The following is a 12,727-nucleotide window of genomic DNA, read 5'->3' as shown; positions in this document are numbered from 1 at the left end:
ACCCTTGGAATAAACAAATTCAGTAAAACTGCAGCATACAAAAATCAACCTACAAAAATCAGTTACATTTCAACATAATAATAATGAACTACCTGAAAAAGAAATAAAGAAAGCAAACCCACTTACAGTAGCATCAAAGACAACAAAATACTTAGGAATAAATTTAACCAAAGAGGTGAAAGATCTGTACAATGAAAGCTATAAGACTTTGATGAAAAAAAATAGTAGAATACACAAATAAATGGAAAGATATCCCATGTTTATGGATCAGAAGAATTAATATTATCAGGGCTCAGTTGGAAGAGCATGCAACTCTTAGTCTCTGGGTCAGGAGTACAAACCCCACATTGGGTGCAGAGATTACTTAAATCAAAAAATGTTTTTAAAAAAGGACGCATATTGTTAAATGTTCATACTACCCAGAGCCACCTGCAGCTCAAATGCAATCCTATCAAAATTCCAATGGCATTTTTCATGAAGTAGAAAAAACAACCCTAACATTCTTAGGGAAGCACAAGAGACCCTAAATAGTCAATTTAATACCAAGAAAGAACAACAAAGCTGGAGGCATCACACATCCTGATTTCAAACTATACTACACAGCTATAATAATTAAAGAAGTATGTTACTGGCATAAACACACACACACACACACACACACACACACACACACATACACACACACACCCCAAGGGAACAGAATCAAGAGCCTAGAAACAAACCCACATATACAGTCAACGTACATATAGGAGCCAGAAAAGACAAGAAATAATAAATGCTGGCAAGAATGGGGAACAACCTGAAGGAGACTGGAAGGAGAAAAGGGAAAGCCTGGGAGAAGTTTCAGGGAGATGAGCGGTACTGAGGGCTGGGCTCTGCTTAGGAAGTATCTTCACTGAGCTACCTCCTTGGGCAGGAGATACTTAAGTCCAAACATGACTCTGTATGAAACACCTACAGAGCCTTTTCTTTACCAACAGTGCAGTCATTGGCCCATTCTGCCTTTGGAGACTTGGTCCTGAGATTATCTCCATGAACTACACAGGTCATCTGGCCATTTCCCAGCCTGAGATTTCCTTCCTCCTTTCCCCGTTTAGAGTGAGCTCTTTTCCAAGGGAAGGTTATTTATATTTGTGGATGGGGCAATGTAAGTACAAGGGGAAAAGGAGAAGCTACGGGAATAGGAAACAAAGGTATAAAGGGGTGTAGGGAATTGGAACACGTCTAGGGCCTCCAAGAGGAAGTAAAGATGGTTTAATCTCCACCTAAGCACCCACTAGGGTATCCCTCCTTTGTTCCTCCCTCCCCATTATCAGTCTCCAGATCCCACCCTCCAGCCCAGGTCTCAGTGACAGGGCCCTTTTGGAGCCCCAGGAATTGACCTCTCTGGTTGTCTCAGAATCTGGGGCAAATACAGGGTCCCTAGCCACTGGCATGGGTATTAGAAATATAAATCATATATAATATGATTTAGTATCATAATATATGAACTACTGTCCCTGATTGGTTTCTCTACAACCAGGAAACACAAAAGAAACTAGCTATGATACTTATCATCTATCCCTCAGTAGAGCAATCAGAAACACCTGACACAGGTGTGAGAAGGAGGGAAGACTGGCAATCCTCAATGTTAGGCTCTCTCTGCTAAACTGGGCTTCCCTACTCAGCCATTGTGCTTGCTGTGTGCTGAAGACTCTAATATCCAAATCTGGAGATGTTTCAGGCTTCCACGGTTTTCCCCTTCATCAACAGTGCAAATGTATTCCGTTTGTCAGAACACGTTTTTGGGAGCCTGTTAGTTGATACCAGTGAGACTACCCGGCTAACTCCTGCCTACTTTTCCTTTTCTTCCTTTCCAAGAATCTGTCTGCATGAGTTCCCCTGCTCCCAACCCTAATTCAGTGGATAGCATCAATTCCTGAGCCTGGATTCGGAGGCCAGATTACCTGGGTTCAAAATCAGACTTGATTTATCACTTACTTGTAGTGTGGCCTTGGGTAAGTGAATTAACCTCTCTGTACCTGGGAGCTCATCTTTAAATGGGAAAAGAACACCTCGGTCATTTGTTAAGAAAGTTAAATGAGTTAACATACATAAAACACTATAAAATTATTAGATATTATTAGCATTATTTTGGTGGTCGTTGTTTTATCAGTGCCATTCTAGGCCTTTCTCTATGAGCCCTACCTCTTCCTGCAGGCTATAACAGAAGGAAATTTCATCATGAGAACTCAAACTATCTGGCGCATTCAGAAGTCAAACTCCATGCATGGCAACATCCTTCAGCACTTCTACCAGCTCTTTGTCACCATACTGGGCAATGCTAATTCACCCTGACTTTCTTCAGCCTCAAGCAGAGGACCCATCTCTCTGCAGTATAGTGCATTGCAAAATAAGGAATAGCCTTTATTCCCTCTTTTCAAATCTTCAGACCTGAGTTTGTCTATCACTGATCCTAAGAGCTAGTCTATGATCAGCACATGGGTAGGGGGAGGACCTGGGTGACTCAGTCAGTTAAGCATCTGCCTTTGGCTCAGGTCATGATCCTGGGTCCTGGGATCAAGCCCCTCATCAGGCTCCTTGCTCAACAGAAACCTTCTTCTCCCTCTACCTCTGCCCCTCCCTCTTCTCATGCATGCTCTCTCTCAAATAAATAAATAAATAATCTTTTTTTTTTTTTTAAATCCTCTCTCCCTCTGCCCCTCCCTACTATGCTCACATGCTCTCTCTCTCTCGAATAAATAAAATTATATATATATACACTCAGCACAATTCATGGACCAATCCACCACAACACTCTTTGTTCCCATACTGGACATACAGGTGGTACTCAAGTCAATAATCATTCATCATAATCAGATGCCACTAGGCACCTACCATTATGTTTTAACTGAAAAATGGTTGGCAATGTCAAGTGCTGGCAAGAATATGGAACAATCTAGCATGCACACTGAAAGAGTTAATTGAGTCAATCAATTTGAAAAATGGTTTGTCCTTATCTACCAAAGATAAAAACCCACCTTCCTTAAAATAATTGATTCTACTTTTAGATCTATAACAACGACAAAATATGTGCACATGTGCATCATAAGATGTGTTTGTAGCAGCACCAAAAAGCTGAAAACAGCCCAAATACACAACAGTTGAATAAATAAAGAAGTTGAAATGTGTGCACACAATGTAACGCTATACAGTAACAAAAATGAACTACACCTACACACAACTGGATGTATGAATCTCACAAACATAATATTATGACACAAAAGAACTTTGTGTAGATTCCACCTATACAAAGTTACAAAGAGGCAAAACTGATCTATGTTGCTACAAATCAGATTGGTGGTTACCCTTGGGGAGGCAGGCGGGGTCAAAGACCCAGGGAGGTATTAGAAGGTTGTCTGTGGTACTGGTAATGTTCTATTTCTTGACCTGTGTGATTGCAATGTAAGTATTAATTTTGTGAAAATTCACTGAACTGTCCACTTAAGATTTATACGTGTTTGACTCAAATTAGAAAAAGAAGAAGAAAAAAAGAAAAAGAAAAATAGATCTTTGATTAAAAAAAAAAAGAAGAAGAAGAAAAATTGTCTGAAAAACTCTGCATTTGCTTATGAAATTCTTATCAAGAACAATATGAATCCATACACTGTGCAAGACTCCACACAATAAATCCTGTCATGGGGCTCCTGGGTGGCTCAGATGGTTAAATGTCTGCCTTCAGCTCAGGTCATGATCTCCAGGTTCTGGGATCGAGCCCCACATCAGGCTCCATGCTCAACAGGGAGTCTGCTTCTCCCTCTTCCTCTGCCTCTCCCCCTGCTCACGCTCTCTCTCTGCATCTGTCTCAAATGAATAAAGGAAATCTTTTTAAATAAATAAATAAATCCTGTCATTCATTCAGCACCAGGAGAGATTTTATCTTTCTTTTTTTTTTTCTTTTTTGAGACTTCATCTAAGTAAATAGTATGCTACTGATTTTTTTTTAAAGATTTTATCTATTTATTTCAGATAGAGCAAGTGAGAGAGCAGGAGCAGGAAAGTAGAGAGAGAGGGAGAAGCAGGCTCCCCGGTGAGCAGGGAGCTGGACGTGGGGCTCAAACACAGGACTCTGGAATCATAACCTACCAAAAGCAGATGCTTGACTGAGCCACCCAGGCAGAGCGCTGATTATTTTTAAATTACCTAGTTCTGGGCCTGGGTGGCCCAGTCGTTTGCATCAGCCTTCGGCTCAGGTCATGATCTCAGGGTCCTGGAATGGAGCCTCGTATCTGGCTCCCTGGTCAGCAGGAAGCCTGCTTCTCCCTCTGCCATCTCCCCTGCTTGTGTTCCCTCTCTCACCATCTCTCTGTCAAATAAATAAATAAAATGTTTTTAAAAAACACTTTTAAAAAGTTCTTCATATTATCTTACAAATTCAAAGCCAAATTTAATGTTCAATCAGAGTAATTCTCTTAGGCTTTGTAAACAGCATTTTTCTTTGCTCTTCTATCACTTTGATTTTCTTTTTTCTTTTTCTTTTTGTACTCCATTTGCATTTTATTTATTTTTTTAAATATGGAACACTTCATGAATTTGCATGCCATCCTTGCACAGAGGCCAAGCTAATCTTCTCTATCGTTCCAATTTTAGTATATGTGCTGCCAAAGCAAGCACTCAATTTGCATTTTATTATCCTTAATGTCTATGTGTCTTTTACTTTAGGTTACCTCAAACTCTTTTTAAAGATGCTGCATCTGTCCAAGAATAAAACTTAACAGATTCTCCAATCTCAGCCTCATTCCAACAACTGACTTCACCTCTGCCAAGTGGGGAAAAATAAGTGAATACTCCAGCAACTGCTGCCTTGTGCGGACAGTTTTTGGTTATATCACACTTTATCTCCTATCAGCATATAAGATTCCACAAAGAGAAAGGAAAAATGTTACCTGAGGAATTCCTGTTTGGGACTGACTATATGTCGGATTTCAAACATTTCTTGTTTAACCGCCTTTGGAATTTTACTTCTTTGTTCGCCACAGAATTAGAAATTTAACAAGTGGGAAGGAATAATGGGACTATTAAACTGTGTTCAGTGGCCAAGTGAGTAAAAAATAAAAAGAAAAAAAATTTTTTCACCACTGCCACTGCAAAGAGCTTGCCAGCCACAGGAGGGGGTGGTATTGGTGGGGGTCAGTTTAGGGCAAGACCCAAATGAGACTACCAAGCTTCAGCAACACAATTCTCATGACTTAATTAAAGAAGCCTCCTTTTGCTTACCCACAGTTTCACGAACTTACCCCACAGCTATCAGCATGAACTACAGAGAGCTGATTTTCCCCAACGTCAAGAATCTCAATTTATAGGCATACCCAGGGGATCTTATTTGCAAGGATAAAATCACTCCCAAACTTTCCCAAGTTTCCCATACTTTCCCAAACTCCAAAGGAGTGCAGATTTAAAAAGCAGAAGAAACAATGGTGATGAAATTTCTTTCAGGAATCAAAGTTGAAAGATCTTTTGAGAAAATAAAAAGAATCATTACCAAGACCTCTCTCCATACAGACCTTATCTCCTCCCTGTCCTCAACCCAACACACACACACTACCGGCTCAGGCAAAGTCCAGTCCTAGAGGCTAGAAAGGACTTCATGAATCTAGGGGCTGGGGCCAGAGAGGGGGATGCTGGGGGGTGCAGCGCAGCACCTTCTGCCCTGCTTGCACAACATCTCCCTCTTGTGGTAAGGGGGGGCACTACATGCCCTTGGACCAAGTTCACAATCCTCACCCATGTCATCCTTGCTCAGCTGAAGAACCAGACCTGTTATAATAAAATAAAAAGCAGAAAGAAAAGAGCTGCCCTGGCCAACCAGAGCAATTTCCACACCTTCGGCCCCCATCCTCTGATTTAAGTTGGAATACTAAAATATGAAACCCCTGCTGGAGTATGGAGTAAGGAGGTCAGCTAATTTAAGGAGAGCCCACCCAGACTGCCAATCTGAGATCAGCTGCACAAACCTGGGATCTCAGCCTTCATGGAGTCAGACACCTTTACTGACACAGTTCACACACCAAACAATTAACCCTTTCAAAGTATACAGTTCACTGCATTTTAGTATATTCACAGGGTATCTCGTTTCAGAACACTTTCTTCACCCCAAAAAGAAACCCTGTACTCCTTAGCAGTCACCACTCTTCCCTTCTCTAGCCCTAGGCAACCTCTTATCTACTTCCATGTCTCTGGATTTGCTTCTTCTGGACATTTCACATACATGGAATCCCACAATATGAGGCCTTTTAAGACTGACTCCTTTTGTTTAACATAACGTTTTCAAGGTTCATCCATAATGTAGCATATATCAGCATGCAATATTGTGAATTCTAAGGAATATATATTTGGGCTTTCAGATGACCGAATATTTATTTTTCATGTATGTTTGGTCTTTGTCCATGTTTCTGGCTCGCAGCTCCCAAAGCCCTTGGAACTGCCTGATGGATAAAGAGCAATGGAAAGGATGCCTGGGTAGCTCAGTTGGTTAAGCGTCTGCCTTCAGCTTAGGTCATGACCCCAGGGTCCTGGGATTGAGTCCAGCATCAGGCTCCTTGCTCAGCATGGAGCCTGCTTCTCCCTCTGTCTGCTGCTACCCCTGCTTGTACACACTCTCTCTCTCTCTCTCTCTCTCTGAAAAATACATAAATAAAATCTTAAAAAAGAAAAGAAAAGAAAAAAAGCAACAGGAGCATCTTTCCTTATAATGTTTGGCCTTTTGTCCTCAGTCCCTGAAATCACTTCAGACCCATGAAGGTAAAATGATGTACTGTTATTCCTAACGAGCCCCTTTCTACCACAACTGGGCTTATGTTAATGAGGTGATTTTTGGAAAGCACTTCATTGGCTGCCAGGGAAACCAACCAGGAACAGAAGTTGGAATTTTCAGTCCCACCCCAGACCTCAGGGAGAGAGAGGGGCTAGAGATAGTTTAATCACCAATGGCCAATGATTTACTCTATTGTGCCTATGTAATAAAGCCACCATAAAACCCGAAAGGGCAAGGTTCAGAGAGCTTCCAGGTTGGTGAACACATGTAGATTAGATTCAGGAAGAATCTGGAGAGAGCTTGGGAGCTCCAAGCCCTTTCTCATACACCTTGCCTTTTGTATCTCCTCATCCGGTGGTTGTTTCACTTCCTTTGTAAAAATTGGTAATCTACTGAGTAAATGGGCTTCCTGAGGTCTGTGAGCAGTTCTAGAAAAGTAATCCAACACAAGGAGCGATGTGTGGGACACTCTGGTTTGTAGCCAGTTGGTCAGAAGCACAAGTGACAAGCTGGGCTTACGATCACCATCTGAAGTGGGGCAGTCTTGTGTGGTTGAATCCTTAACCTATGGAATCTGAGGCTGTCTCCAGGTAGCTAATGTCAGAATCAAGTTGAATTGTAGGACACCCAGCTGGTGTTTGAAGAATTGGTTTGGATGTGTGGGAAACACTCTCCACCCACCCTGGAACTGGTATCAGCATCCTTTCACAACTCTCCCCCCTTGGCACTTATGAAATGACCCTTCCCAGCTCTTCTTCTGTTTATACTCCTATTCATTTACACTGTCCTTTGCTGGCTCCCCTTTCTCTCCCCAGTTTTTAAAGTCAGTATCTTTTAAGAGTTCTATCCTAGTCTTTCTTCTCTTCTGACTGTCTATATCCTCAGTCATCACCAGCTTCCACCCTGATCTGAGTGCTAATGACTTGCAAATCTCTGTCTTTAGTCCAGATCATTCCTGAGATCCAGCTCCTCAGATCCAACTACCTGCCAGACATCTCCCACCTGGTTTCACCCATATCTTCCATAAACAGAGTCCCAACTATGCACTAGGTCCTATCAAGTTACTGGACATAGTAGAGGTGAATAAAGTAGACATGATATTTGAAATCTTTGTCTTAGCAGGAAAGGTAGACATTAAATATATATTCCCACAAATAAATACATCATTACATATTGATGGGAACTACGAAAGAAATACATAGGGTCGCGGCGCCTGGGTGGCTCAGTGGGTTAAAGCCTCTGCCTTCAGCTCAGGTCATGATCCCAGGGTCCTGGAATCAGGCCCCCTACCCCTGCTCAGCAGGGAGCCTGCTTCCCTTCCTCTCTCTCTGCCTCTCTGCCTGCTTGTGATCTCTGTCTGCCAAACAAATAAATAAAAATCTTTTTTAAAAAGAGGAAAACAACTAGCAGAAAAGTATTTCAAATTTCCTACTTACTTGTTTCAACAAGATTATTTACTCCCAAGACGTCTCATCAAATACTGATATGATCAATATTTTATCTTAATTTTAACCAAAGCGGAATAAAATGGAAGATGAGTAATTTTTATTTCCACACTCCTTAGCTTGGCATGCAATGCTCTGGCCATGGCTTGCCCCTTAGCCCCATCTCTCCCAGGCCTTCCCTTCAAGTCCGAGCTCTGTCCATATGGAACTATTAGCAATTTCCGGAAAGTGCCATGCCATTTACTATTTTTGTGGCTGTGCTTCCTGTACCAATCTTACCCAAGTCTTAAGGAAAATGATGCCAAAAGACAGCTGGTTATAAATGCATCTATAACCCTTTTTTATCACTTTTTGATTTGTGTCCATTGCTCCAACTAGGTTATAACTTTCTCAGAAACAGAAACCATGTCTTTATTTTTTTTCCTCCCCAGAACCTAGCTAAGTGCCCAACATAAATGTTCATTAACTATCTGTGGATCTATCATATGGATCACCTTTTACATGCTAAAAACATCCAGAATAACAATAGGAGTTTGAACTGGAAGGGAAGTCCATGAGGTAAGTATCCAAGTCTGCAAAAAACTTGGGGAGACCTAGGACTGATGGATTACCCAAAGAGGATGACAGTAGATGTATATAGGAAATGTAAAGAGGATGGCATACAGTATAAGGCTTGAGGGACAAAGGGGTTTTGCACCCAGGTGGATGAAAGCTGAATGGCAATACTGCCTCCCAGTGGCACGTAGGATAACAGCCTCCATACCAGAGCATGTGTACAGAATTCTATAGCTTACTGCCACAGTGTGCTTGTGGCCTGTGAACTGTGCTAGGGACCTCTCACTTTACCTCATTTAATTCTCATGACAACCGCTTGGAGAGACACAGCATGTAGCTTAGGGGTTAACTGTAGAGACTTACTAGCTGGTGTGACCTTGGACAAAGTATTTAAATTCTCCACATATTTCCCCATCTATAAAATAGGATAATATTAGTATCTACCATATAGGGTTCTTATAAGGGATAAATTTTTTTTAAGTAGGATCCACGCCTACCACAGAGCCCAACATGGGGCCTGAACTCACGACCCGGAGATTAAAACCCGAGCTGAGATCAACAGTCGGATGCTCAATGGACTGAGCCACCCATGTGTCCCCCAAAATTCTTTTTTTTTTTTTTTAACAATTCTATACATTACTCAGGGTTTACCAGGGTAAGTCTTGTCACCATCTGTCACCAGTGTTATTACAATCTTATTGAGTATATTCCCTATGCTGTACTTTTCATTTACTTTTTTTTTTTAAGATTTATTTATTTATTTATTTGACAGACAGAGATCACAAGTAGGCAGAGAGGCAGGCAGAGAGAGAAGGGGAGCAGGCTCCCTTCTGAGCAGAGAACCCGATGCGGGGCTCAATCCCTGGACCCTGAGATCATGACCCGAGCTGGATGCAGAGGCTTTAACCCACTGAGCTACCCAGGCGCCCCTACTTTTTTTTTTTTTTTTCATTTACTTTTCATTTACATTTCATGTCACCGCCAACAACCACCATTTTGTTCTCTGTATTTAAGAGTCTGGGTTTTTTGTTTGTCTTTGTTTCTTAGATTCCACATATGAGTGAAATCGTAAGATATCTATCTGTTTTTCTCTGTCTCACTTATTTCACCTAGCATAATACTCTCTAAGTCCATTCATGTTGTTGCAAATGGCCAGATCTCATTCTCTGTTATGGCTGAGTAATATTCCATAGTGTGTTTTTATTTATATATACATATATATTTATATAAATATATATATTTATATATCACGTCGTTGCCCATTCATCAATTGGTGGATATTTGGGTTGCCTACATATCTTTGCTACTGTAAATAATGCTACAATAAACACAAGGGTGCACATATCTTTTTTAATTAGTGCTTCCATTTTCTTTTTTTTTAATTTTTATAAAGATTTTATTTATTTGAGAGAGAGAGAACACAGAGAGAGAGAGCACATAAGGAGAGGGAAAAGCAGATGCCCCACTGAGCAGGGTGCCCAATGTGGGGCTTGATCCCAAGACCCTGAGATCATGACCCAAGCCAAAGGCAGATACCTAACCAACTGAGTCACCCAGGCACCCCAGTGCTTTCATCTTCTTTGGGTAAATAGCCAGTAGTGGAATTACTGAATCATATGATATTTTTATTTTTAATTTATTGAGGAAACTCCATACTATTTTCCACAGTAGCTGCACCAATTTACATTTCCCTCCATGAGGGTTCTTTTTTCTCTACATCCTCACCAATACCTGTTATTTCTTGGTTTGTTTGTTTTTATTTTAGCCATTCTGACAGGTAGAAAGTGGAAGAATAAATTCTCAAAAGGGTACCTGACAGCACAGCAAATGCTATATAAACATTAGCTATTATTATTCCCTTTTTCCTGATGAGAAAACTAATGTTAAATAAATCGAGCACACAGTAGGAACTCAAAAAATATAACTTCCTTTGCTTTCTCCCCTTTCATCTTCGCTCCTTCAGGAGTTGCCCTCCTTAGTGGTCCTGAAATTCAAAATGGATTCCCAAATATCCCAAAGAAGTCAGTTCTGGGGCATCTGGGTGCCTCAGTCAGTTGAGCATCTGACTTCAGCTCAGGTCATGATCCCACAGTCCTGGAATCAAGCCCCATGTTGGACTTCCTGCTCATCGGGAAGTCTGCTTCTCCCTCTCCTGCCCCTCCCCACCCACGCTCATGCTCTCTCTCACTCTCTCTCTGTCTGAAATAAATAAAATCTTAAAAAAAAAAAAAAAAGGCAGTTCCTAAATGCAGCAATGAGAAAACTGAGAAACCTCCATTAAACAGTCCAGAGGGATATGGTTCTGCAAAAGAGCACTCTCTAGGGCACTCTTGTCATCATTATTAGAGTGAAGACATTCTCAGTTATGAAATTCATGCTACCCAACACAAGATGCCTATGGACTGTGAATATCAACTAAGATCTGTGCAGGAAACCAGATTTCAAGGAATATTCAAATAAGCATGATCTGCCCAGAGCCCAATTTTGACCAGTTTGCCCAGAGGAGCTGAGAGACCCTGACCATTTTTGAGATTAAGCTAATAATAACTTCCTAGAGACTCTGTTCTCTCCCTGCTCTCTTACTGTTACTGCAAACATAAAATTCATGAAAATGATGGTTTTCGAATGACATGATATCTTTGTGATTATAGACTGTCCACCCCAGTCCACATTTGCAATGAGGTTTATCTTTACCAGGTTAGAGTGATGGGCAGATCTGCACATTAGCAGCAAACAGCCTCCTTTTATACTCGTAAATCTCTCCGTACTTCTGCAAGATTTCTATAATTCAGATTTTAGCATTCCTGGGTGTTCTATTTGAGAGACTGAATATACAAACCGTGGCCAGACCATATATAAAAACAGAACTCTGAGGGCTGCTGGCAGGCTCAGCTCACAGGGCATGCAACTCAGGGTTGTGAGTTCAGCCCAATGTTGGGTGTAGAGTTTACTTACAAACAAAAACAAAACAGAACTCCAACCTACAACCTTTAGAAGCCAAACCCCTTATCCATAATAAACAGCTCAGGAAGTCAGCCTGCTTATAGGTCAGACTTGCAAAAGTCAGACCATTGTCTCTAGTGATATTTCAGGAAGCCAGACCATAACCCCAAATGGCCAGGACTTGATTAATAAATATCAGCTTCCTTAGATTTTGTGGTTACTTCCAATTTAGGACCAATCAGAGAAAGCCAAATTAGCGCTCCTAACCAATCACACAGAATGCCCCTATGCCAGTTAGCCCAGCTACAGCTTTCCCATGTAAACAGCCTTTGAATCTAGGTACACCTGAAACCTCCTGTTCACCCAGTATATAAAGCTTACCGATTCCTCTGCCTGCGTTTGACTCTCTGCTAGAACCCAAGTGTCTGCAGCTGACCCCCTTGCTATATAGCAAGCTCTGAATAAAAAGCCTTTGACCTTATTTGGTTGGTCTTCGTTTATTTCCACATAGTGGACCTAGTAATTCTATGAAGAATTAATTTTCAGACCCTCTTAAAAAGACACTGGCGCTTGGGTGGCTCACTCTTTTAAGTGCCTCGGGCTTGGGTCATGATCCCAGCGTCCTAGGATAGAGCACAGCATCAGGCTCTTTGCCCAGCGGGGAACCTGCTTCTCCCTCTCCCTTTCCCTCTGCCTGCAGCTCTGCCTGCTGGTGCTCGCGCTCTCAATCTCTCTGAAATAAAATCTTTTTTTTAATGGCTTACATTGTTTAAATGCGTTTCCAAAACATTCATAAAGTTAAGGGGGAACATCATTTTTTACGTCATCTTAACCTAAGTCAACACGCTCAAGAGCTCACCTCTCTGTATGACACCTTCCTTCCTGAAACAGCAGCGGCTTTCTTCTACCCACGAGAGCAGAGGTCTTAGTGAGAACGCTGATAGGCCGAGACCAAGCGGCGCCCAAGCCAACCCCTAAGTGGGAACTACAA

General features: G+C 41.5%; 1 protein-coding gene and 1 non-coding gene across 4 annotated transcripts in view; both read right to left on the bottom strand.

Moving 5' to 3' along the window:
- HSD17B6 (hydroxysteroid 17-beta dehydrogenase 6) overlaps window positions 1–12,722 on the bottom strand; it is a 35,164-nt gene extending 22,442 nt beyond the window's left edge. For 2 of the 3 annotated variants that reach the window (XM_032348702.1, XM_032348703.1), the window contains exon 1: window positions 12,596–12,722. The gene's annotated coding sequence lies outside the window, so the exon portion shown is untranslated. Of the gene's footprint in view, window positions 1–2,011; window positions 2,017–12,595 lie in introns of those variants that run through there. The other variant, XM_032348704.1, reaches the window with a different exon arrangement.
- LOC116594576 lies at window positions 4,549–4,653 on the bottom strand. Its single transcript, XR_004287290.1, has one exon. It is a non-coding gene; the product is annotated as a U6 spliceosomal RNA (small nuclear RNA).
- Window positions 12,723–12,727: the final 5 nt, after the last annotated feature.

Source organism: Mustela erminea, chromosome 6 (assembly GCF_009829155.1).
Source record: "Mustela erminea isolate mMusErm1 chromosome 6, mMusErm1.Pri, whole genome shotgun sequence".
Taxonomy (NCBI): Eukaryota; Metazoa; Chordata; class Mammalia; order Carnivora; family Mustelidae; genus Mustela; species Mustela erminea.
Note: the sequence above shows the minus strand (reverse complement) of the source record. Positions and strands in the feature narration are given on the sequence as shown.